This window comes from Salvelinus namaycush, unplaced genomic scaffold (assembly GCF_016432855.1).
Source record: "Salvelinus namaycush isolate Seneca unplaced genomic scaffold, SaNama_1.0 Scaffold819, whole genome shotgun sequence".
NCBI classification, from domain to species: Eukaryota; Metazoa; Chordata; class Actinopteri; order Salmoniformes; family Salmonidae; genus Salvelinus; species Salvelinus namaycush.
The window spans coordinates 87,835-114,932 of NW_024061552.1; the positions used below are offsets into that span (position 1 = coordinate 87,835).

Sequence of the window (27,098 nt, forward strand, 5' to 3'; positions counted from 1 at the left end):
TAGATTTAAATAAAGCTTTTGATAGGGTGGAACATGATTTTATGTTTAGGGTAATGGATAAATATGGTTTTGGTAATAGAATAATAGGATGGATAAAATTATTATATAAGAAGGCAAAAAGTAGGGTGAAATGTAATGGGGTTTTAACCGATTCTTTTATTCTTGAGAGATCTGTGAGACAGGGGTGTCCTTTATCAGCTTTATTATTCGTTTTATCGGTAGAACCTTTAGCAGCATTTCTTAAAAGAGATAATCTTATAAATTGTGTAGAGACTCCGCAAGGAGGTTTTAGTTTGATACATCAATACGCAGATGATACCACTATAACAGTTAGAGATGAGGGTAGTGTAAAAAGGGTGATGGAGTGTTTTAAAGTATATGGACAAGCATCGGGTGCAAAGGTTAACATGGAGAAGTCAGTAGTAATGTATATTGGGAAGATTAATGAGGGGAATTTTCCTTTTAAAGTGGTTAAAGATTATTTTAAGGTATTAGGAGTGTTTTTAGGGGTGAAAGAAATGGAAGCTAGGGATTTGACATGGAGTGGTGTAATAAATAAAGTTAGAAAGGTGGTAAATATGTGGAGGGGGAGGTCTTTGAAATTAAAAGGGAAAGTAATTGTCATAAATTCATTGTTGATGTCAATATTTATTTATGTAATGAATGTTTTGGATATGCCAGAATGGGTTTTATCTGAAATGAATAAAATTGTAGTTGATTTTTTATGGGAAGGGAAGGGGGTGAGAATAGCTTTTAAAACTTTGATTGCAGGTTATGAGGAGGGGGGTTTGAAGTTGGTAGATTTAAGTGTAAGGAAAACAGCAATTAGAGTAAAAATGGTACGGAAATATTTATTTGGTGAATTGGATTATGGGTGGAAAAGGTTTTTTAAAGAGTATTTGCAGGAGGTTGGGAGGATGGGGGACAATGGTTTATTGATGAGTATGAAGAAGGAAATGTTAGGTAATATACCTTTGTTTTACAGAGAAGTGTTTGAGGCTTGGGGGCGGTTTTTACCAAATATTTATTATGAATGTACCAGTTTAGAAAATATTTTAAATCAGCCGATATTTTTAAATCCAAAGATAAAGTGCAATAATATGATGTTGTTTTGTAAATATTTTATGAGGGCTGGGATGAGGCAGATAGGTGACATAGCATATGAGGTAATTCCTGGGTTTCTTCCATTTCAGGCTATATATGACAATGTGGTTGAAGTAGATGAAGAAATAAGTAAAACTACTGTGGAGAATATGTACAAGAAAATATTAGGATGTATTCCCGGGGAGTGGGTGATTTTAATAAACAAAGAGGTGGTCAAAAGATCTAGGGCTTTACCAGTTTTATATTATGAAAGTAATGGGGAGAAACATGATTTATCAGGGCTAAAAGTTAAAATGGTTTATAGAAAATGTATTTTAAAAGAGATAAAAAGTCCTGCTGCGGAGAAAGTGTGGTCTAGGGTGTTTCCAAACATGGATGTAAAATCAATATGGAAGAATGTAAATGTAAAATATAATTTTATAGAATGTGAAGACAATGATTTTAAATTGAAACATAATAGGATTTTTACAAATGTGGTTTTGCATCAAATAAATAGGGATATTAAAAGAGAATGCGATATTTGTGGTACGGGGGTGGAAAATTTGATGCACTTTTTTATTGAATGTAGTAGGTTGAAAGACTTTCACGAGTTTTTAAAAGGGCTTTTAGTAAAACATTGGGGAGAAGAGATTTTTACTGGGGTGGAGTGGAGGAGGTTGTTTCTTTTTGGTGTAAATGGGAAAAGTAAAGTTTTAAATTTTAATTTGGTGAATTTTATACTAAGTCATGCTAGATATGCGATAAGATTAAGAAGAAATTTAGGTCATTATGAAGGGAAAATTGTGAGTGTGGAAGGTTTTTTTAGGAGCATATTAGAGAGAGATATAGAGATAATATATAGATACGGTGGAGGAAATTTTGAAAAATTGTTTGTGTGGGGGAGTACTTTTATTGAAATTCTGTCAAATGGGAAACTTGTATTTCATTATTAAGTGGATTTAGTGGATGATTGTGTTTTTTAATAGGTTTTATTTTATTTATTTTTTATTTTTTGATTTTGTAAAAGGATGAATTGTTCATCCTTTTTTATTATTGATTGAATGTTGTAAATATTATGTGTTTTTTCATAATAAAAGATAAAAAAAAAAAAAAAAAATACGCCCGATCTCGTCCGATCTCGGAAGCTAAGCAGGGTCGGGCCTGGTTAGTACTTGGATGGGAGACCGCCTGGGAATACCAGGTGCTGTAAGCTTTTTGCTCCAGTAGAGGGTTCTCTTGTGTCATGCGTGGAGCAACTGCCTTTTATTTATCGCCCTAATAATATCATGTCTTTTATTGGACTAAATGCAGTTTGTTAGTGCTTCCCTGCCCTGCCCTGATCAAATCAAATAATGGACAGTGCGTTTCCCTCAAAATGTAGGAAGTACATTCAGCATTTGTTTTTAGGCTAGGAGACTGTCAATGTCTGTAGTCCGTTAGGGCCCTGTAAAATCCCTTCAATGTTTTGCCTGACCCCCCCCCCCCCCCCCCCCCCCAAATTCCCCCTTTTCTCCATTTACTTTTCCCCGTTCGTCCCTGTTTCTGCAGGTTTTCGCTCTCAAAATAAACCTTTTTTATTAATAGAAAAACAACACGATTGGATGTCCATGACAATGTTTAAACCCTATCAGGAGACCACTTTTGTAGTTACCCTTAAACGCAAGTGTGCGCCAGGAAGAGACCTTAGTTTGGTTAAGCGGTGTTGCTGTAGCGCTCGTGTTGTAGCGCTCGTGTTATTGCGGAGTTTGCAAAACAAATGGCCACTGGATTGATGCAAATAATCATGATATAATTCTTCCAGGCTGGCATAGGCTACTTTGCAGTTAACTTTTAATTGAGAAGGTTTTGGGGGAAGCCTTTCCTTTTCTACCAGAAGAAGGTTATATCATTAGCCTCATAAGCTAACGGCTACACAAAGTGTAGACATGCGCGCGCTCCGCACGCATGCGCACAGAAACTGGGCAGTCCTGTGCCGTTTCTGAAAGTTGCGTGGAAATACGAATCACTGATGCATTTTGTTCATGTCTTATGATTCACTTGGGCAAATGAATGCATTTTCTAACAAGTTGAAGGGATTTAGTTGACTTCCTCCTTAGTTCAAAATTTTTGAATAATGTTGAATTCCTGTTTGAATGTCTGGATTCCGTGCCGTATTTTATAGGGCCCTAGTCCATGAAGTTGTCATAAGTGTCAACATAGGATATGCCCCCCCCCCCAAGAGTGAAATATATGGCCTGGAAATGTAAGCAAGGTTTGAGCTTTTTCAGTGTGTTGAGTCACAACGTGGACATTCCTCTGTCTCCCGATGAGTGAGCGACACATTGCCTTTATATAGTGTACCAAGAGTTTGCCCTTCGCTTACGGCCATACCAGCCTGAATACGCCCGATCTCGTCCGATCTCGGAAGCTAAGCAGGGTCGGGCCTGGTTAGTACTTGGATGGGAGACCGCCTGGGAATACCAGGTGCTGTAAGCTTTTTGCTCCAGTAGAGGGTTCTCTTGTGTCATGCGTGGAGCAACTGCCTTTTATTTATCGCCCTAATAATATCATGTCTTTTATTGGACTAAATGCAGTTTGTTAGTGCTTCCCTGCCCTGCCCTGATCAAATCAAATAATGGACAGTGCGTTTCCCTCAAAATGTAGGAAGTACATTCAGCATTTGTTTTTAGGCTAGGAGACTGTCAATGTCTGTAGTCCGTTAGGGCCCTGTAAAATCCCTTCAATGTTTTGCCTGATCCCCCCCCCCCCCCCCCCCCCCAAATTCCCCCTTTTCTCCATTTACTTTTCCCCGTTCGTCCCTGTTTCTGCAGGTTTTCGCTCTCAAAATAAACCTTTTTTATTAATATAAAAACAACACGATTGGATGTCCATGACAATGTTTAAACCCTATCAGGAGACCACTTTTGTAGTTACCCTTAAACGCAAGTGTGCGCCAGGAAGAGACCTTAGTTTGGTTAAGCGGTGTTGCTGTAGCGCTCGTGTTGTAGCGCTCGTGTTATTGCGGAGTTTGCAAAACAAATGGCCACTGGATTGATGCAAATAATCATGATATAATTCTGCCAGGCTGGCATAGGCTACTTTGCAGTTAACTTTTAATTGAGAAGGTTTTGGGGGAAGCCTTTCCTTTTCTACCAGAAGAAGGTTATATCATTAGCCTCATAAGCTAACGGCTACACAAAGTGTAGACATGCGCGCGCTCCGCACGCATGCGCACAGAAACTGGGCAGTCCTGTGCCGTTTCTGAAAGTTGCGTAGAAATACGAATCACTGATGCATTTTGTTCATGTCTTATGATTCACTTGGGCAAATGAATGCATTTTCTAACAAGTTGAAGGGATTTAGTTGACTTCCTCCTTAGTTCAAAACATTTTTGAATAATGTTGAATTTCTGTTTGAATGTCTGGATTCCGTGCCGTATTTTATAGGGCCCTAGTCCATGAAGTTGTCATAAGTGTCAACATAGGATATGCCCCCCCCCCCCCCCAAGAGTGAAATATATGGCCTGGAAATGTAAGCAAGGTTTGAGCTTTTTCAGTGTGTTGAGTCACAACGTGGACATTCCTCTGTCTCCCGATGAGTGAGCGACACATTGCCTTTATATAGTGTACCAAGAGTTTGCCCTTCGCTTACGGCCATACCAGCCTGAATACGCCCGATCTCGTCCGATCTCGGAAGCTAAGCAGGGTCGGGCCTGGTTAGTACTTGGATGGGAGACCGCCTGGGAATACCAGGTGCTGTAAGCTTTTTGCTCCAGTAGAGGGTTCTCTTGTGTCATGCGTGGAGCAACTGCCTTTTATTTATCGCCCTAATAATATCATGTCTTTTATTGGACTAAATGCAGTTTGTTAGTGCTTCCCTGCCCTGCCCTGATCAAATCAAATAATGGACAGTGCGTTTCCCTCAAAATGTAGGCAGTACATTCAGCATTTGTTTTTAGGCTAGGAGACTGTCAATGTCTGTAGTCCGTTAGGGCCCTGTAAAATCCCTTCAATGTTTTGCCTGATCCCCCCCCCAAATTCCCCCTTTTCTCCATTTACTTTTCCCCGTTCGTCCCTGTTTCTGCAGGTTTTCGCTCTCAAAATAAACCTTTTTTATTAATAGAAAAACAACACGATTGGATGTCCATGACAATGTTTAAACCCTATCAGGAGACCACTTTTGTAGTTACCCTTAAACGCAAGTGTGCGCCAGGAAGAGACCTTAGTTTGGTTAAGCGGTGTTGCTGTAGCGCTCGTGTTGTAGCGCTCGTGTTATTGCGGAGTTTGCAAAACAAATGGCCACTGGATTGATGCAAATAATCATGATATAATTCTTCCAGGCTGGCATAGGCTACTTTGCAGTTAACTTTTAATTGAGAAGGTTTTGGGGGAAGCCTTTCCTTTTCTACCAGAAGAAGGTTATATCATTAGCCTCATAAGCTAACGGCTACACAAAGTGTAGACATGCGCGCGCTCCGCACGCATGCGCACAGAAACTGGGCAGTCCTGTGCCGTTTCTGAAAGTTGCGTGGAAATACGAATCACTGATGCATTTTGTTCATGTCTTATGATTCACTTGGGCAAATGAATGCATTTTCTAACAAGTTGAAGGGATTTAGTTGACTTCCTCCTTAGTTCAAAATTTTTTGAATAATGTTGAATTCCTGTTTGAATGTCTGGATTCCGTGCCGTATTTTATAGGGCCCTAGTCCATGAAGTTGTCATAAGTGTCAACATAGGATATGCCCCCCCCCCCAAGAGTGAAATATATGGCCTGGAAATGTAAGCAAGGTTTGAGCTTTTTCAGTGTGTTGAGTCACAACGTGGACATTCCTCTGTCTCCCGATGAGTGAGCGACACATTGCCTTTATATAGTGTACCAAGAGTTTGCCCTTCGCTTACGGCCATACCAGCCTGAATACGCCCGATCTCGTCCGATCTCGGAAGCTAAGCAGGGTCGGGCCTGGTTAGTACTTGGATGGGAGACCGCCTGGGAATACCAGGTGCTGTAAGCTTTTTGCTCCAGTAGAGGGTTCTCTTGTGTCATGCGTGGAGCAACTGCCTTTTATTTATCGCCCTAATAATATCATGTCTTTTATTGGACTAAATGCAGTTTGTTAGTGCTTCCCTGCCCTGCCCTGATCAAATCAAATAATGGACAGTGCGTTTCCCTCAAAATGTAGGAAGTACATTCAGCATTTGTTTTTAGGCTAGGAGACTGTCAATGTCTGTAGTCCGTTAGGGCCCTGTAAAATCCCTTCAATGTTTTGCCTGACCCCCCCCCAAATTCCCCCTTTTCTCCATTTACTTTTCCCCGTTCGTCCCTGTTTCTGCAGGTTTTCGCTCTCAAAATAAACCTTTTTTATTAATAGAAAAACAACACGATTGGATGTCCATGACAATGTTTAAACCCTATCAGGAGACCACTTTTGTAGTTACCCTTAAACGCAAGTGTGCGCCAGGAAGAGACCTTAGTTTGGTTAAGCGGTGTTGCTGTAGCGCTCGTGTTGTAGCGCTCGTGTTATTGCGGAGTTTGCAAAACAAATGGCCACTGGATTGATGCAAATAATCATGATATAATTCTTCCAGGCTGGCATAGGCTACTTTGCAGTTAACTTTTAATTGAGAAGGTTTTGGGGGAAGCCTTTCCTTTTCTACCAGAAGAAGGTTATATCATTAGCCTCATAAGCTAACGGCTACACAAAGTGTAGACATGCGCGCGCTCCGCACGCATGCGCACAGAAACTGGGCAGTCCTGTGCCGTTTCTGAAAGTTGCGTGGAAATACGAATCACTGATGCATTTTGTTCATGTCTTATGATTCACTTGGGCAAATGAATGCATTTTCTAACAAGTTGAAGGGATTTAGTTGACTTCCTCCTTAGTTCAAAAATTTTTGAATAATGTTGAATTCCTGTTTGAATGTCTGGATTCCGTGCCGTATTTTATAGGGCCCTAGTCCATGAAGTTGTCATAAGTGTCAACATAGGATATGCCCCCCCCCCCCAAGAGTGAAATATATGGCCTGGAAATGTAAGCAAGGTTTGAGCTTTTTCAGTGTGTTGAGTCACAACGTGGACATTCCTCTGTCTCCCGATGAGTGAGCGACACATTGCCTTTATATAGTGTACCAAGAGTTTGCCCTTCGCTTACGGCCATACCAGCCTGAATACGCCCGATCTCGTCCGATCTCGGAAGCTAAGCAGGGTCGGGCCTGGTTAGTACTTGGATGGGAGACCGCCTGGGAATACCAGGTGCTGTAAGCTTTTTGCTCCAGTAGAGGGTTCTCTTGTGTCATGCGTGGAGCAACTGCCTTTTATTTATCGCCCTAATAATATCATGTCTTTTATTGGACTAAATGCAGTTTGTTAGTGCTTCCCTGCCCTGCCCTGATCAAATCAAATAATGGACAGTGCGTTTCCCTCAAAATGTAGGAAGTACATTCAGCATTTGTTTTTAGGCTAGGAGACTGTCAATGTCTGTAGTCCGTTAGGGCCCTGTAAAATCCCTTCAATGTTTTGCCTGATCCCCCCCCCCCCCCCCCCCCCCAAATTCCCCCTTTTCTCCATTTACTTTTCCCCGTTCGTCCCTGTTTCTGCAGGTTTTCGCTCTCAAAATAAACCTTTTTTATTAATATAAAAACAACACGATTGGATGTCCATGACAATGTTTAAACCCTATCAGGAGACCACTTTTGTAGTTACCCTTAAACGCAAGTGTGCGCCAGGAAGAGACCTTAGTTTGGTTAAGCGGTGTTGCTGTAGCGCTCGTGTTGTAGCGCTCGTGTTATTGCGGAGTTTGCAAAACAAATGGCCACTGGATTGATGCAAATAATCATGATATAATTCTGCCAGGCTGGCATAGGCTACTTTGCAGTTAACTTTTAATTGAGAAGGTTTTGGGGGAAGCCTTTCCTTTTCTACCAGAAGAAGGTTATATCATTAGCCTCATAAGCTAACGGCTACACAAAGTGTAGACATGCGCGCGCTCCGCACGCATGCGCACAGAAACTGGGCAGTCCTGTGCCGTTTCTGAAAGTTGCGTAGAAATACGAATCACTGATGCATTTTGTTCATGTCTTATGATTCACTTGGGCAAATGAATGCATTTTCTAACAAGTTGAAGGGATTTAGTTGACTTCCTCCTTAGTTCAAAACATTTTTGAATAATGTTGAATTTCTGTTTGAATGTCTGGATTCCGTGCCGTATTTTATAGGGCCCTAGTCCATGAAGTTGTCATAAGTGTCAACATAGGATATGCCCCCCCCCCCCCCAAGAGTGAAATATATGGCCTGGAAATGTAAGCAAGGTTTGAGCTTTTTCAGTGTGTTGAGTCACAACGTGGACATTCCTCTGTCTCCCGATGAGTGAGCGACACATTGCCTTTATATAGTGTACCAAGAGTTTGCCCTTCGCTTACGGCCATACCAGCCTGAATACGCCCGATCTCGTCCGATCTCGGAAGCTAAGTAGGGTCGGGCCTGGTTAGTACTTGGATGGGAGACCGCCTGGGAATACCAGGTGCTGTAAGCTTTTTGCTCCAGTAGAGGGTTCTCTTGTGTCATGCGTGGAGCAACTGCCTTTTATTTATCGCCCTAATAATATCATGTCTTTTATTGGACTAAATGCAGTTTGTTAGTGCTTCCCTGCCCTGCCCTGATCAAATCAAATAATGGACAGTGCGTTTCCCTCAAAATGTAGGAAGTACATTCAGCATTTGTTTTTAGGCTAGGAGACTGTCAATGTCTGTAGTCCGTTAGGGCCCTGTAAAATCCCTTCAATGTTTTGCCTGATCCCCCCCCCCCCCCCCCCCCCCCAAATTCCCCCTTTTCTCCATTTACTTTTCCCCGTTCGTCCCTGTTTCTGCAGGTTTTCGCTCTCAAAATAAACCTTTTTTATTAATATAAAAACAACACGATTGGATGTCCATGACAATGTTTAAACCCTATCAGGAGACCACTTTTGTAGTTACCCTTAAACGCAAGTGTGCGCCAGGAAGAGACCTTAGTTTGGTTAAGCGGTGTTGCTGTAGCGCTCGTGTTGTAGCGCTCGTGTTATTGCGGAGTTTGCAAAACAAATGGCCACTGGATTGATGCAAATAATCATGATATAATTCTGCCAGGCTGGCATAGGCTACTTTGCAGTTAACTTTTAATTGAGAAGGTTTTGGGGGAAGCCTTTCCTTTTCTACCAGAAGAAGGTTATATCATTAGCCTCATAAGCTAACGGCTACACAAAGTGTAGACATGCGCGCGCTCCGCACGCATGCGCACAGAAACTGGGCAGTCCTGTGCCGTTTCTGAAAGTTGCGTGAGAAATACGAATCACTGATGCATTTTGTTCATGTCTTATGATTCACTTGGGCAAATGAATGCATTTTCTAACAAGTTGAAGGGATTTAGTTGACTTCCTCCTTAGTTCAAAACATTTTTGAATAATGTTGAATTTCTGTTTGAATGTCTGGATTCCGTGCCGTATTTATAGGGCCCTAGTCCATGAAGTTGTCATAAGTGTCAACATAGGATATGCCCCCCTCCCCCCCCCCCAAGAGTGAAATATATGGCCTGGAAATGTAAGCAAGGTTTGAGCTTTTTCAGTGTGTTGAGTCACAACGTGGACATTCCTCTGTTCTCCCGATGAGTGAGCGACACATTGCCTTTATATAGTGTACCAAGAGTTTGCCCTTCGCTTACGGCCATACCAGCCTGAATACGCCCGATCTCGTCCGATCTCGGAAGCTAAGCAGGGTCGGGCCTGGTTAGTACTTGGATGGGAGACCGCCTGGGAATACCAGGTGCTGTAAGCTTTTTGCTCCAGTAGAGGGTTCTCTTGTGTCATGCGTGGAGCAACTGCCTTTTATTTATCACCCTAATAATATCATGTCTTTTATTGGACTAAATGCAGTTTGTTAGTGCTTCCCTGCCCTGCCCTGATCAAATCAAATAATGGACCGTGCGTTTCCCTCAAAATGTAGGCAGTACATTCAGCATTTGTTTTTAGGCTAGGAGACTGTCAATGTCTGTAGTCCGTTAGGGCCCTGTAAAATCCCTTCAATGTTTTGCCTGATCCCCCCCCCCCCCCCCCCCCCCCAAATTCCCCCTTTTCTCCATTTACTTTTCCCCGTTCGTCCCTGTTTCTGCAGGTTTTCGCTCTCAAAATAAACCTTTTTTATTAATAGAAAAACAACACGATTGGATGTCCATGACAATGTTTAAACCCTATCAGGAGACCACTTTTGTAGTTACCCTTAAACGCAAGTGTGCGCCAGGAAGAGACCTTAGTTTGGTTAAGCGGTGTTGCTGTAGCGCTCGTGTTGTAGCGCTCGTGTTATTGCGGAGTTTGCAAAACAAATGGCCACTGGATTGATGCAAATAATCATGATATAATTCTGCCAGGCTGGCATAGGCTACTTTGCAGTTAACTTTTAATTGAGAAGGTTTTGGGGGAAGCCTTTCCTTTTCTACCAGAAGAAGGTTATATCATTAGCCTCATAAGCTAACGGCTACACAAAGTGTAGACATGCGCGCGCTCCGCACGCATGCGCACAGAAACTGGGCAGTCCTGTGCCGTTTCTGAAAGTTGCGTGGAAATACGAATCACTGATGCATTTTGTTCATGTCTTATGATTCACTTGGGCAAATGAATGCATTTTCTAACAAGTTGAAGGGATTTAGTTGACTTCCTCCTTAGTTCAATTTTTTTTGAATAATGTTGAATTTCTGTTTGAATGTCTGGATTCCGTGCCGTATTTTATAGGGCCCTAGTCCATGAAGTTGTCATAAGTGTCAACATAGGATATGCCCCCCCCCCCCCCCAAGAGTGAAATATATGGCCTGGAAATGTAAGCAAGGTTTGAGCTTTTTCAGTGTGTTGAGTCACAACGTGGACATTCCTCTGTTTCCCGATGAGTGAGCGACACATTGCCTTTATATAGTGTACCAAGAGTTTGCCCTTCGCTTACGGCCATACCAGCCTGAATACGCCCGATCTCGTCCGATCTCGGAAGCTAAGCAGGGTCGGGCCTGGTTAGTACTTGGATGGGAGACCGCCTGGGAATACCAGGTGCTGTAAGCTTTTTGCTCCAGTAGAGGGTTCTCTTGTGTCATGCGTGGAGCAACTGCCTTTTATTTATCACCCTAATAATATCATGTCTTTTATTGGACTAAATGCAGTTTGTTAGTGCTTCCCTGCCCTGCCCTGATCAAATCAAATAATGGACCGTGCGTTTCCCTCAAAATGTAGGCAGTACATTCAGCATTTGTTTTTAGGCTAGGAGACTGTCAATGTCTGTAGTCCGTTAGGGCCCTGTAAAATCCCTTCAATGTTTTGCCTGATCCCCCCCCCCCCCCCCCCAAATTCCCCCTTTTCTCCATTTACTTTTCCCCGTTCGTCCCTGTTTCTGCAGGTTTTCGCTCTCAAAATAAACCTTTTTTATTAATAGAAAAACAACACGATTGGATGTCCATGACAATGTTTAAACCCTATCAGGAGACCACTTTTGTAGTTACCCTTAAACGCAAGTGTGCGCCAGGAAGAGACCTTAGTTTGGTTAAGCGGTGTTGCTGTAGCGCTCGTGTTGTAGCGCTCGTGTTATTGCGGAGTTTGCAAAACAAATGGCCACTGGATTGATGCAAATAATCATGATATAATTCTGCCAGGCTGGCATAGGCTACTTTGCAGTTAACTTTTAATTGAGAAGGTTTTGGGGGAAGCCTTTCCTTTTCTACCAGAAGAAGGTTATATCATTAGCCTCATAAGCTAACGGCTACACAAAGTGTAGACATGCGCGCGCTCCGCACGCATGCGCACAGAAACTGGGCAGTCCTGTGCCGTTTCTGAAAGTTGCGTGGAAATACGAATCACTGATGCATTTTGTTCATGTCTTATGATTCACTTGGGCAAATGAATGCATTTTCTAACAAGTTGAAGGGATTTAGTTGACTTCCTCCTTAGTTCAAAACATTTTTGAATAATGTTGAATTTCTGTTTGAATGTCTGGATTCCGTGCCGTATTTTATAGGGCCCTAGTCCATGAAGTTGTCATAAGTGTCAACATAGGATATGCCCCCCCCCCCCCCCCCCAAGAGTGAAATATATGGCCTGGAAATGTAAGCAAGGTTTGAGCTTTTTCAGTGTGTTGAGTCACAACGTGGACATTCCTCTGTCTCCCGATGAGTGAGCGACACATTGCCTTTATATAGTGTACCAAGAGTTTGCCCTTCGCTTACGGCCATACCAGCCTGAATACGCCATTCCTGATTGGAGAAGTGACGACAGGTGCGAGTGTCTGAGCTGTGAGTGAGTGTTTGCTGGAGAGTGTTTGCTCGAGAGCTATTTTTGTTAATTAATTGGTTTTTGCAATATAATTTATTATTTTCTTCAGTTGAATAGTTTTAAAGTTTGGTTAGTCTTCCCCCTTGCAGTTTTTCTGCTTGGGGGAGAGCTTTTTTGGATTCCATTTTTTTATACTATGACGGACAACATGGAAAAGACAAACGGAATGGACAAAGACAACGAAAAGGCGCAACGGAAGAAAAATGAAGATAAAGAAGAATGAAATATGGCAAGGAATACACGGTGGCAATTGAGTTGGAAGGAGAAGACAAAGGTGACGACAATGGAACTACTAAGAGCAATTAAGGAGGTGTGTGGAGAGGTGGTGGGATGCCGAATGAAAGGGAGAAAGAAGTACGAAATTACGATGAGAAATGAAAAAGGAAAAGAACGTCTAATGGATGGATTAAGAATAAAGGATACAAAGATTCTGGCGAGAGATATTAATGTGAAGGAAGTGGTGGTGTCGTTCATGAATCTCCCAGTATATGTAGAAGACGGTGTGATACTGGGCAAGCTGAGTAGCTGGGGAGTGGCGGCTGTCTCGGAGATAAGGAGGAGAGTTTGGCCAGGAACAGAGGTGGTTGACGGGACACGTTTCTGCAAGGTCAAGTTCACAGAAAAAGTGACATCATTACCTTATTCTACAAGAATTGAGACGTTGGAGGGAGCAGAATATTTCAGAGTCATCCATGACAAACAGGTCAGAGTGTGTCGTATGTGTATTCAACCCGGGCACATAGTTAAAGACTGCCCGGAATTTAAGTGTTTTAAGTGTGGCAATCAAGGACACTATGCGAGGGAATGTGATGGAGAGAAGGAAAGGAATTTTTGTGGTGGATGCAGAAAGAGAGTGGCGGAGTGCAACTGTGGAGAGGTTAGGGCTGGAGAGGGGAGTCAAACACTATTCGAGGAAGCAGTTGTATTGTCGAAAGAAGGAGAAGAAGATGGAGGAGAGGACGTGGTGGAGGGTGGAGAGACGGAAGAAGGAAGAAGGAAGAAGGACCAGAAGATAAATGAAATTGGGAGCAGTATGGACTCAGAAGTAAGAAGAGGGAGTTTTCAGGAGGAGGGGGGGAGTGGAATGGGGGGAAGCACGGGGGACTCACAGGTTTTGGGGGAAGGCACAGCACTAACAAGTAGCTCGGGGGGTGAAGAAATGGAGGGGGTTATGGAGTTGATGACAATACCAGAGACGGTGATGAGCACGGGGAGCACAACGACTATACAAGAAACGGAGATGAATACGGGGAGCACAACGGATGTGGATGTCAAGAGGGTGAGTTGGCTGGAAAACATGGACTTGGAAGAGATATCGGATACGGAGGATGGAGAAAAGATTGAAAGAACGAGGGAAGGATACAGGAAGAGGAAAGCGGCGGGAAGAGGGGGAGAGAAAGGGTGGAAGAGGAAAGAAACTGGATAACAGGTAGAGGAAAATGAAATTATATTTTATCATTTTATTATTTATTAGAATGGTAAATATAATGTCAATAAATGCAAATGGATTGAGGACAATGGGAAAATTTAATAGAATAATAAAAATGAAGAAGTCAGATATTTTATGTATTCAAGAGACGCACTGGGATAATGTATGTGTTTTAGAAGTTAAAAAAATATGGAGGGATTTTATTTATGTAAACAACGGCAGAGGGAATTCAAGTGGGGTTGCTATTTTATTGAGGAGGGATGTGGTGGATAATGTGAAACAGATATATAATGATAATAATGGGAGGATTTTAATTGTAGATTTTGAATATATGAGTATGGTTTTTAGAATTATAAATATTTATGCGCCTAATACTGAAATAGAGCGCAAAGATTTATTTTTAGAAATAGGGAAATGGTGTGAGGGAAACTGTATTGTAGTTGGGGATTTTAATGTTAAAATGGATAGACTGGATATGACAAGAGGAGCTATTTTTAGAAGTGATGTATCTAGGGGGGTTTTAAAGAAGATGATGTTAGAAAAAGGAATAATTGATATATGGAGAGAGGAAAATCCAGAAAAAAGAGAATTTTCTAGAAGGCAGGTGGTTTTAGGGGATTTGAAACAAACGAGGATAGATCTGGTTTTAGTAAAAGAAGGTTTAAGGAATTTTATGAAAGATATTAAGTATGTTTTTACAACTTTTAGTGATCATGCAGGTTTAACATTTTCAGTGGGATTAGATAAGGAAAGAACAGGGGGTGGAATATGGTGTATGAATGCAGGGTATTTGGGAGATGAGGAATATGGGAAACAACTTAAATCTTTGATAGCATGTGAAATGGAGGATAAGCAGAAAGAGAATGATAAGTGTTCATGGTGGGATAAGGTTAAGGAAAAAATAAAAGTTTTTAGTATAGGATATGCAAGGAAAAAGAGAGGTAGGATGAAAAGAGAAGAAAATGAGTTGAGGGCTAAATTGGATAAAGAAATGAGGAAGTGTGACAGTGAACCTAATTATAATATAGGAAAGTTTTTGGAATTAAAAGCACAATTGACTAAATATGAAATAGATAAGTGTAAGGGTGCAATTATAAGAAGTAAGGCAAAGTATGTTTTGGAGGGGGAGAAATGTACTTCATTTTTTCTTGGTTTAGAGAAGAATAAACAGAGGAGAACATATATTAGAGAGATCGAAAATATAAAGGGTGAAGTTGTCAATGATTATGTAGAGGTTTTAGAAACAGTGCAGAATTTTTATAAGGATTTATTTAAGAAAGGGGAGGTGGATGAGGGGTGTGTAAAGGAGATATTGGATAGTGTGGATGTGCAAATTAATGTAGAGGATAAACAAATGTGTGATGGGAAGATAACATTGACTGAAGTTAAAGATGCGATTAAGGGTTTACAAGTAAATAAGAGTCCTGGAGTAGATGGAATAATTGCAGAGTTTTATAAAATATATGCCAGTTTTTTAGCACCTATTTTATTGGAAGTTTATCAATATATGGAGGATAATGATAGTATTTCTGAATCTATGGTGACAGGACTGATAACGATTTTATATAAAAATAAGGGGAGTAAATTAAAATTGGAGAATTATAGGCCAATTAGTTTATTAAATTCGGATTATAAGATTTTAGCAAAGATACTGGCAAATAGAATGAAGCAAGTTTTAAATGATATTATAGCACCTACACAGAATTATAGTGTGCCTGGTAGAGATATTGCGGATACAATTAATACAATTAGAGATGTGATAAATAAAATGAATCATGATAAGATGGGGGGAATTGTTTTAAGCATAGATTTAAATAAAGCTTTTGATAGGGTGGAACATGATTTTATGTTTAGGGTAATGGATAAATATGGTTTTGGTAATAGAATAATAGGATGGATAAAATTATTATATAAGAAGGCAAAAAGTAGGGTGAAATGTAATGGGGTTTTAACCGATTCTTTTATTCTTGAGAGATCTGTGAGACAGGGGTGTCCTTTATCAGCTTTATTATTCGTTTTATCGGTAGAACCTTTAGCAGCATTTCTTAAAAGAGATAATCTTATAAATTGTGTAGAGACTCCGCAAGGAGGTTTTAGTTTGATACATCAATACGCAGATGATACCACTATAACAGTTAGAGATGAGGGTAGTGTAAAAAGGGTGATGGAGTGTTTTAAAGTATATGGACAAGCATCGGGTGCAAAGGTTAACATGGAGAAGTCAGTAGTAATGTATATTGGGAAGATTAATGAGGGGAATTTTCCTTTTAAAGTGGTTAAAGATTATTTTAAGGTATTAGGAGTGTTTTTAGGGGTGAAAGAAATGGAAGCTAGGGATTTGACATGGAGTGGTGTAATAAATAAAGTTAGAAAGGTGGTAAATATGTGGAGGGGGAGGTCTTTGAAATTAAAAGGGAAAGTAATTGTCATAAATTCATTGTTGATGTCAATATTTATTTATGTAATGAATGTTTTGGATATGCCAGAATGGGTTTTATCTGAAATGAATAAAATTGTAGTTGATTTTTTATGGGAAGGGAAGGGGGTGAGAATAGCTTTTAAAACTTTGATTGCAGGTTATGAGGAGGGGGGTTTGAAGTTGGTAGATTTAAGTGTAAGGAAAACAGCAATTAGAGTAAAAATGGTACGTAAATATTTATTTGGTGAATTGGATTATGGGTGGAAAAGGTTTTTTAAAGAGTATTTGCAGGAGGTTGGGAGGATGGGGGACAATGGTTTATTGATGAGTATGAAGAAGGAAATGTTAGGTAATATACCTTTGTTTTACAGAGAAGTGTTTGAGGCTTGGGGGCGGTTTTTACCAAATATTTATTATGAATGTACCAGTTTAGAAAATATTTTAAATCAGCCGATATTTTTAAATCCAAAGATAAAGTGCAATAATATGATGTTGTTTTGTAAATATTTTATGAGGGCTGGGATGAGGCAGATAGGTGACATAGCATATGAGGTAATTCCTGGGTTTCTTCCATTTCAGGCTATATATGACAATGTGGTTGAAGTAGATGAAGAAATAAGTAAAACTACTGTGGAGAATATGTACAAGAAAATATTAGGATGTATTCCCGGGGAGTGGGTGATTTTAATAAACAAAGAGGTGGTCAAAAGATCTAGGGCTTTACCAGTTTTATATTATGAAAGTAATGGGGAGAAACATGATTTATCAGGTCTAAAAGTTAAAATGGTTTATAGAAAATGTATTTTAAAAGAGATAAAAAGTCCTGCTGCGGAGAAAGTGTGGTCTAGGGTGTTTCCAAACATGGATGTAAAATCAATATGGAAGAATGTAAATGTAAAATATAATTTTATAGAATGTGAAGACAATGATTTTAAATTGAAACATAATAGGATTTTTACAAATGTGGTTTTGCATCAAATAAATAGGGATATTAAAAGAGAATGCGATATTTGTGGTACGGGGGTGGAAAATTTGATGCACTTTTTTATTGAATGTAGTAGGTTGAAAGACTTTCACGAGTTTTTAAAAGGGCTTTTAGTAAAACATTGGGGAGAAGAGATTTTTACTGGGGTGGAGTGGAGGAGGTTGTTTCTTTTTGGTGTAAATGGGAAAAGTAAAGTTTTAAATTTTAATTTGGTGAATTTTATACTAAGTCATGCTAGATATGCGATAAGATTAAGAAGGAATTTAGGTCATTATGAAGGGAAAATTGTGAGTGTGGAAGGTTTTTTTAGGAGCATATTAGAGAGAGATATAGAGATAATATATAGATACGGTGGAGGAAATTTTGAAAAATTGTTTGTGTGGGGGAGTACTTTTATTGAAATTCTGTCAAATGGGAAACTTGTATTTCATTATTAAGTGGATTTAGTGGATGATTGTGTTTTTTAATAGGTTTTATTTTATTTATTTTTTATTTTTTGATTTTGTAAAAGGATGAATTGTTCATCCTTTTTTATTATTGATTGAATGTTGTAAATATTATGTGTTTTTTCATAATAAAAGATAAAAAAAAAAAAAAAAAAAAAAATACGCCCGATCTCGTCCGATCTCGGAAGCTAAGCAGGGTCGGGCCTGGTTAGTACTTGGATGGGAGACCGCCTGGGAATACCAGGTGCTGTAAGCTTTTTGCTCCAGTAGAGGGTTCTCTTGTGTCATGCGTGGAGCAACTGCCTTTTATTTATCACCCTAATAATATCATGTCTTTTATTGGACTAAATGCAGTTTGTTAGTGCTTCCCTGCCCTGCCCTGATCAAATCAAATAATGGACCGTGCGTTTCCCTCAAAATGTAGGCAGTACATTCAGCATTTGTTTTTAGGCTAGGAGACTGTCAATGTCTGTAGTCCGTTAGGGCCCTGTAAAATCCCTTCAATGTTTTGCCTGATCCCCCCCCCCCCCCCCCCCCCCCAAATTCCCCCTTTTCTCCATTTACTTTTCCCCGTTCGTCCCTGTTTCTGCAGGTTTTCGCTCTCAAAATAAACCTTTTTTATTAATAGAAAAACAACACGATTGGATGTCCATGACAATGTTTAAACCCTATCAGGAGACCACTTTTGTAGTTACCCTTAAACGCAAGTGTGCGCCAGGAAGAGACCTTAGTTTGGTTAAGCGGTGTTGCTGTAGCGCTCGTGTTGTAGCGCTCGTGTTATTGCGGAGTTTGCAAAACAAATGGCCACTGGATTGATGCAAATAATCATGATATAATTCTGCCAGGCTGGCATAGGCTACTTTGCAGTTAACTTTTAATTGAGAAGGTTTTGGGGGAAGCCTTTCCTTTTCTACCAGAAGAAGGTTATATCATTAGCCTCATAAGCTAACGGCTACACAAAGTGTAGACATGCGCGCGCTCCGCACGCATGCGCACAGAAACTGGGCAGTCCTGTGCCGTTTCTGAAAGTTGCGTGGAAATACGAATCACTGATGCATTTTGTTCATGTCTTATGATTCACTTGGGCAAATGAATGCATTTTCTAACAAGTTGAAGGGATTTAGTTGACTTCCTCCTTAGTTCAAAACATTTTTGAATAATGTTGAATTTCTGTTTGAATGTCTGGATTCCGTGCCGTATTTTATAGGGCCCTAGTCCATGAAGTTGTCATAAGTGTCAACATAGGATATGCCCCCCCCCCCCCCCCCCCCAAGAGTGAAATATATGGCCTGGAAATGTAAGCAAGGTTTGAGCTTTTTCAGTGTGTTGAGTCACAACGTGGACATTCCTCTGTCTCCCGATGAGTGAGCGACACATTGCCTTTATATAGTGTACCAAGAGTTTGCCCTTCGCTTACGGCCATACCAGCCTGAATACGCCCCTTTTTGGAAGTTTCAGGAAGTGAGTGAGCAGCAGGTGTTGGATTGTTTGTGATTGTTTGTAGAGAGAAAATCGTTTTTGGTTTTGCTGGTTTATATACTTTAAGTTTGGAAGTTTGTGTGGGGAGTGTAGCTTATTTTCTTTGTAAATATTTGCGTTTTTATCCCCCAACGGCGTGAGCTGTTTGGGGGATTCTAAGTAAAATAATTGGACGGATACAATGGCTTCGACATCAAGAATAACAACAACAATGAGAATGGACAACGGAGAAAAAAGAGCGTCGAATGAAGAGTTGAGGAGAAGAAAATATGAGAAAGAATTGACGGTGAACGTGGAAGTTATTGGAGAAGAAAAAATAACAACGATGGAATTGCTGAGAGGAATAAAAGAAGTATGTGGAATGATATTGGGATGTAGAATGAAGGACAGAAATAAGTACGAAATAACCATGTCACACGCGAAAGGAAAAGAAAGACTACTAGACGGGCTAAAAATAAAGAGCTGTCAAATAATGGCGAAAGAACTGGGAAATGATGAACTTGTGGTGTCCTTTTTGAACATGCCGGCATATATTACGGATGAGGAAATACATGACAAATTACAAGGATGGAATGTGAACGCAACAACACCAATCAAGAGGAGGATGTGGCCAGGAACGGACATTGTGGACGGGACGAGATTTTGTAAGGTGAAGTTTACGGACAGTGTGCAATCATTACCTTACTCAACCAAATTCAATACTGTAGAAGGATTTGAATATTTCCGAGTGATCCACGATAACCAAGTGAAGGTATGTAGACTATGTATTCAACCGGGACACATACTCAAAGAATGTCCAGAATTTGTATGTCATAAATGTGGTGAACAAGGACATTATGCCAGAGAATGTTCGAACATCGGTGATATGTGTAGAAGGTGTGACAGACCTAAGGACAGATGTAAATGTAAGAAGGAAAAGGATGTCTTATTTCTGCAAACACTGGACCTCATTACTGAAGAAGAGGTTGAGAGGAGTGAGACTATGGAGGGGGAGGAAGAGAGTGATATGGAAAGTGTGTCGCAGGTGATTCCAGAGACAGCTATAGATATGCTTGGAGAGTATGTAATGCCTTCTGGCAGTACTCGAGACGCAGTCTTGGTCTCTGCTGCTGACAAGGTGGAGCAGCAGCACATGATTGGTGAATTGGATACACAGGTAGAGATGGTGCAAGGTGCTTCTCAGGTGCCTGAACCAGCTTTAAACCTGTGTGAAAATGAAACCAAGGAGAGGGCTGGGTCCACTGGAGTTGATGGCACTGTTAAAGAATGTTTTACAAAAGGCTTGGATGTTGCTCCCCTTACAAGTACAAGTCAGGAGTCAGACGAAGAAATAGATATTGAGGATTTTCAGCGGTTTGCTAGAAATAAGAGAGCATTAGTGAAAGCTAAGGAGGTGACGGGATCTGGAAAAAAGAAAAAGTCTATTTTGAAATGACATGTTTGTTTTTGGCTATATTTCTGCATATATTAACAATGATTAGAGTTGCATCACTAAATGGCAACAGTTTAAGAAATATGAACAAATTGGAGCAGGTTTTGGTGTCTGTTGAAACGGACATGTGGTGTTTTCAAGAGACTAATTGGACGGACGCCAAAATGCTGGAAATTAAGAGCAAATGGTCTGAGCTCATTTTTTGTAGTCACGGAAGTGATAAAACATGTGGAGTGGCTATTTTGGTAAAAAATGATGTGGTTAAAAATGTCAAGCAGGTATATGCAGATAATCAGGGAAGAATTATTGTTATTGAGTTTGAAGTGCAAAATGTCATTTTTCGTCTAATTAATGTTTATGCTTCGAATATTGAAGCGGAAAGGAGAGATATGTTTAATAACCTAAGAACACTGTGTTCAGAGAACTGTATACTAGTAGGAGATTTTAACGTGAAGTGTACTAGAATGGATGTCTCGAGATGTGATAGTTTCAGACATGATTCGTCTAGAAATGCTTTACGGGAATTAATGAATAAGGAAAATCTTGTAGATATATGGAGGGCTGAAAATGTAAATAGAAGAGAGTTTTCGAGAAGGCAGGTGGTGTTAAATGAACTAAAACAAAGTAGAATTGATTTATGTTTAGCAAAGGTAGATGTGGTACAGCAGGTTCAGAAGATGACATATAATTTTACAGCATACAGTGATCATGCAGTAATGTCATTTCAGATAGGTTTTGCTGTGGAGATGAGGGGGGGAGGTGTCTGGTGTTTAAATGCCAGTCTGTTAAAGGAAGAAAGTTATATAAAGGAAATTGTTGAATGTATCGAGGATGAAATGTCTAATGTACTGTTAAAAGAGAATGTGTGTTTATGGTGGGAGGAAGTGAAAGTTAAAGTAAAAAACAGGAGTATTAGGTACTCTAAAAATCGTAACCGTTTAGATAAGCAGAAAGAAAAAATGCTTAGAAATAGGATGTTACATGAACTTGAAAAGGCTGATGCTGATCCAGACTATGATGTTGTGAACTATTTGAAAATCCATGCAGAGCTAGGGTTTTATGAAAAAAAGAAATGTTTAGGGGCTATTGTTAGGAGTAAGGCACAGTACGCCTTGGAGGGAGAGAAATGTACTTCCTTTTTTCTGGGGCTTGAAAAACGAAAGAAATTTAAGAGTTATATTGTAGAATTAGAAAATGAAAAAGGTGTAAAGGTAAATGATTTTGTTGACATCTTAGATTCAGTTGAATCCTTTTACAGAAATCTTTATAAAAAGAATGATGTGGACAAAGTGTGTGTTGCAAAAGTGTTGGAGAAAATCAGTGCCAAAGTATCTCAGGCAGATAGAATGATGTGTGATGAAGATATTTCAATTGTGGAAATCAAGAAAGCAATTGAGAACACTCAAGGAAATAAAAGTCCAGGTTTGGATGGTTTAACAAATGAATTCTATAAAGCTTTTGTGGATATTTTGGCACCCATTTTATTGAAGGTTTTTCAGTATATGGAAGAGAATAAGGAAATCCCTGAGTCTATGTCAATTGGTATGTTAACCATCTTGTTTAAAAATAGAGGCAGTAGGTTAAAGTTAGAAAATTATAGGCCTATTAGTCTTCTGAATTCAGATTATAAAATACTGACTAAAGTTTTGGCTAATAGGATGAAAATGGTGATTGGAAGTATTATTACATCAACACAAGCCTACGGAATACCCGGAAGAGATGTTGCCGATGTAATTTGTACAATTAGAGATGTTGTTAATCAAATGAAAAATGAAGGTGGTATAGTTTTAAGTTTAGATTTTAAGAAAGCTTTTGATAAAGTGGAACATAGTTTTCTACTACAGACTTTGGAGAGGTTTGGTTTTGGGCCAAAATTTGTATCTTGGATTAACTTGTTGTATAGTGGAGCAAAAAGTTGTGTTAAATGTAACGGAGTGTTAACAGATACTTTCCCTATAGAGAGGTCAGTAAGGCAGGGTTGTCCTTTGTCAGCTCTGTTGTACAGTGTTTCTACGGAACCTTTAGCTGTTTTAATACTTGGAGACAAAGAGGTGAGGGGTGTTGGAATCCCAGGTGGTGGTGTCAGTGTTATACATCAGTACGCTGATGACACTACTTTTACTGTGAAGGATGTAGGTAGCATTGAAAGCATTATGAAAATCATAGATATCTATTGTAAGGCATCGGGGGCTGAAGTTAATATAGAGAAGACGGAAATTATGTTCTTTGGGGATATCAATGCAAATAAGTGTGAGATTCCATTTAAGGTAGCTAAGGATTTTATGAAGGTGCTGGGAGTACATATTGGTGTAGAGGAGAAAGAGGCAAGGGATATAACTTGGACAGGGATCCTCAATAAAATCAAGCAAACTTTGAATTTCTGGAAAAATAGAAAATTAAAGTTAAAAGGTAAAATAATTGTAGTAAATGCTTTGGTATCATCTAAACTTGTGTATGTTTTGGGAGTTCTAGACATGCCAGAGTGGGTTCTAAATGAATTGAATAATGTGGTGTCTAATTTTATATGGGATGGTAAAGGTGTTAGAATTGCGCAGAAAACATTGATAGCAGACTATGATGATGGAGGTTTAAAACTTGTAGATTTGGATGTTAAAAGAAAAGCTATTAGGATAAAAATAGTAAAGAAATATTTGTATGACAGCTTAGATTATGGCTGGAAACATTTTTTCAAAGTCTATTTAGATGAGAGTGGTGGATGTGAAGATAATGGTTTGTTGATGGGTCTTAAAAGGAAAATGTGTGAAAAGGTACCAGATTTTTATAAAGAAGTGTTAAATGCATGGGCAGAGTTGTTGCCTAATGTGTATTATGAGTGTGGGCATATTGACCTAATTATGAATCATCCTGTTTTTCTGAATGAGAAACTTAAGTACAAAGAAAAGGTGTTATATAGTGAAGTATTCATGAGTGCAGGTCTTAGACAAATAAAAGATTACACATATGAGGTAATTCCAGGTTTTTTTCCTGAGGAAGCTATTTTTGATACCATCCATGAATGGGATGTAGAGGTGGGTAGGGGAACAGTGAGAAATATGTATGAGAAGATAAAAGAAAGTATACCAAGTAAATGGGTGGATTTAATAAATAGTGAAGTTGTTAGGGAAGATTTATTTGTCTTTCCAAATTTGTTTATTGGTAACAGTAAGGAGAAGGCTCATTTATCTAGTATCCCAGTGAAAAGATTCTATAAAATAATGGTAGAGAAAAATGTGAAAAGGCCAGCTGCGGAGAAAGTTTGGAAAGGAATTTTTCCGACTTTGGACGTAAAAAAGATATGGAAAACTTTAAATGTAAAATATAATAGTATGGAATGTGAAAGTAACGATTTTAAAATAAGGCATAATCGTATATATACAAAAGTGGTTTTACATCAAATCAATAGGGAAATAAATAGAGAATGTGACTTATGTGGTGAGTCACCGGAAAATTTAATGCATTTGTTTGTGGAATGTAAGGAGTTAAAAGATTTATTTTGTAAAGTAAAGGGAATGATTCATAGAAACTGGGGGGGTGATATTTTGAAAAAATATGTGTGGGATGAATTGGTGTTATTTGGCGTGTCTGGTAAATGTGAGGGTGTTAATGTGGGTTTGTTGAATGTTGTTTTGAGTTTCTTGAGGTATGCTATTTTTTGTAGGAGGAATTATGCTTTTTTTGAGGGGAAGAAGGTAAGGGTGTGGGATATTTTTGTAGTATTGTTAAAGAAGCATATAGATATGTTTTATTGTTATGGAAAGGAATGTTTTGATGAAGCTTTTGTGGAGGGGAGTGGGTTGATTTCAAACGTGGATGGTGGAAGAATCACTTATAATTTTTGAAAGTATTGGTATGTTTATTAATTTATTGGTTTTCATAGTTGTTCGGAAGAGTTGATTTCAACATGCCTGTTTTGTGAGATTGGAATTTATGTTAGGCTTTTATTAGTTTTTGTTGTATTTTATTTATTTGAGTTCTTTGATTTGATAGGGGGTGAATTGTTCACCTGCCTATGTTAGTCTCGGTTTTTGTGTATTGTACATTTGATAAAATATTGTAATTGAAACTTTTTTATAATAAAAAAAAAAAAAAAAAAAATACGCCCGATCTCGTCCGATCTCGGAAGCTAAGCAGGGTCGGGCCTGGTTAGTACTTGGATGGGAGACCGCCTGGGAATACCAGGTGCTGTAAGCTTTTTGCTCCAGTAGAGGGTTCTCTTGTGTCATGCGTGGAGCAACTGCCTTTTATTTATCACCCTAATAATATCATGTCTTTTATTGGACTAAATGCAGTTTGTTAGTGCTTCCCTGCCCTGCCCTGATCAAATCAAATAATGGACCGTGCGTTTCCCTCAAAATGTAGGCAGTACATTCAGCATTTGTTTTTAGGCTAGGAGACTGTCAATGTCTGTAGTCCGTTAGGGCCCTGTAAAATCCCTTCAATGTTTTGCCTGATCCCCCCCCCCCCCCCCCCCAAATTCCCCCTTTTCTCCATTTACTTTTCCCCGTTCGTCCCTGTTTCTGCAGGTTTTCGCTCTCAAAATAAACCTTTTTTATTAATAGAAAAACAACACGATTGGATGTCCATGACAATGTTTAAACCCTATCAGGAGACCACTTTTGTAGTTACCCTTAAACGCAAGTGTGCGCCAGGAAGAGACCTTAGTTTGGTTAAGCGGTGTTGCTGTAGCGCTCGTGTTGTAGCGCTCGTGTTATTGCGGAGTTTGCAAAACAAATGGCCACTGGATTGATGCAAATAATCATGATATAATTCTGCCAGGCTGGCATAGGCTACTTTGCAGTTAACTTTTAATTGAGAAGGTTTTGGGGGAAGCCTTTCCTTTTCTACCAGAAGAAGGTTATATCATTAGCCTCATAAGCTAACGGCTACACAAAGTGTAGACATGCGCGCGCTCCGCACGCATGCGCACAGAAACTGGGCAGTCCTGTGCCGTTTCTGAAAGTTGCGTGGAAATACGAATCACTGATGCATTTTGTTCATGTCTTATGATTCACTTGGGCAAATGAATGCATTTTCTAACAAGTTGAAGGGATTTAGTTGACTTCCTCCTTAGTTCAAAACATTTTTGAATAATGTTGAATTTCTGTTTGAATGTCTGGATTCCGTGCCGTATTTTATAGGGCCCTAGTCCATGAAGTTGTCATAAGTGTCAACATAGGATATGCCCCCCCCCCCCCCCCCCAAGAGTGAAATATATGGCCTGGAAATGTAAGCAAGGTTTGAGCTTTTTCAGTGTGTTGAGTCACAACGTGGACATTCCTCTGTCTCCCGATGAGTGAGCGACACATTGCCTTTATATAGTGTACCAAGAGTTTGCCCTTCGCTTACGGCCATACCAGCCTGAATACGCCCGATCTCGTCCGATCTCGGAAGCTAAGCAGGGTCGGGCCTGGTTAGTACTTGGATGGGAGACCGCCTGGGAATACCAGGTGCTGTAAGCTTTTTGCTCCAGTAGAGGGTTCTCTTGTGTCATGCGTGGAGCAACTGCCTTTTATTTATCACCCTAATAATATCATGTCTTTTATTGGACTAAATGCAGTTTGTTAGTGCTTCCCTGCCCTGCCCTGATCAAATCAAATAATGGACCGTGCGTTTCCCTCAAAATGTAGGCAGTACATTCAGCATTTGTTTTTAGGCTAGGAGACTGTCAATGTCTGTAGTCCGTTAGGGCCCTGTAAAATCCCTTCAATGTTTTGCCTGATCCCCCCCCCCCCCCCCCCAAATTCCCCCTTTTCTCCATTTACTTTTCCCCGTTCGTCCCTGTTTCTGCAGGTTTTCGCTCTCAAAATAAACCTTTTTTATTAATAGAAAAACAACACGATTGGATGTCCATGACAATGTTTAAACCCTATCAGGAGACCACTTTTGTAGTTACCCTTAAACGCAAGTGTGCGCCAGGAAGAGACCTTAGTTTGGTTAAGCGGTGTTGCTGTAGCGCTCGTGTTGTAGCGCTCGTGTTATTGCGGAGTTTGCAAAACAAATGGCCACTGGATTGATGCAAATAATCATGATATAATTCTGCCAGGCTGGCATAGGCTACTTTGCAGTTAACTTTTAATTGAGAAGGTTTTGGGGGAAGCCTTTCCTTTTCTACCAGAAGAAGGTTATATCATTAGCCTCATAAGCTAACGGCTACACAAAGTGTAGACATGCGCGCGCTCCGCACGCATGCGCACAGAAACTGGGCAGTCCTGTGCCGTTTCTGAAAGTTGCGTGGAAATACGAATCACTGATGCATTTTGTTCATGTCTTATGATTCACTTGGGCAAATGAATGCATTTTCTAACAAGTTGAAGGGATTTAGTTGACTTCCTCCTTAGTTCAAAACATTTTTGAATAATGTTGAATTTCTGTTTGAATGTCTGGATTCCGTGCCGTATTTTATAGGGCCCTAGTCCATGAAGTTGTCATAAGTGTCAACATAGGATATGCCCCCCCCCCCCCCCCCCCCCAAGAGTGAAATATATGGCCTGGAAATGTAAGCAAGGTTTGAGCT

The 27,098-nt window shown here is 39.9% G+C and overlaps 8 non-coding genes across 8 annotated transcripts; all 8 read left to right on the forward strand.

The window, feature by feature from the left end:
• Positions 1-3,439: 3,439 nt before the first annotated feature.
• Positions 3,440-3,558, forward strand: LOC120042955. Its single transcript, XR_005476278.1, has one exon. It is a non-coding gene; the product is annotated as a 5S ribosomal RNA (ribosomal RNA).
• Positions 3,559-4,707: 1,149 nt separating this feature from the next.
• Positions 4,708-4,826, forward strand: LOC120042956. Its single transcript, XR_005476279.1, has one exon. It is a non-coding gene; the product is annotated as a 5S ribosomal RNA (ribosomal RNA).
• Positions 4,827-5,957: 1,131 nt separating this feature from the next.
• On the forward strand, positions 5,958-6,076 carry LOC120042957. The gene has a single exon (XR_005476280.1). It is a non-coding gene; the product is annotated as a 5S ribosomal RNA (ribosomal RNA).
• A 1,131-nt stretch (positions 6,077-7,207) lies between these two features.
• On the forward strand, positions 7,208-7,326 carry LOC120042958. The gene has a single exon (XR_005476281.1). It is a non-coding gene; the product is annotated as a 5S ribosomal RNA (ribosomal RNA).
• A 1,148-nt stretch (positions 7,327-8,474) lies between these two features.
• Positions 8,475-8,593, forward strand: LOC120042963. The gene has a single exon (XR_005476286.1). It is a non-coding gene; the product is annotated as a 5S ribosomal RNA (ribosomal RNA).
• Positions 8,594-9,747: 1,154 nt separating this feature from the next.
• On the forward strand, positions 9,748-9,866 carry LOC120042960. Its single transcript, XR_005476283.1, has one exon. It is a non-coding gene; the product is annotated as a 5S ribosomal RNA (ribosomal RNA).
• A 1,149-nt stretch (positions 9,867-11,015) lies between these two features.
• On the forward strand, positions 11,016-11,134 carry LOC120042961. Its single transcript, XR_005476284.1, has one exon. It is a non-coding gene; the product is annotated as a 5S ribosomal RNA (ribosomal RNA).
• Positions 11,135-25,924: 14,790 nt separating this feature from the next.
• LOC120042962 lies at positions 25,925-26,043 on the forward strand. Its single transcript, XR_005476285.1, has one exon. It is a non-coding gene; the product is annotated as a 5S ribosomal RNA (ribosomal RNA).
• The last annotated feature ends 1,055 nt before the right edge of the window (positions 26,044-27,098 follow it).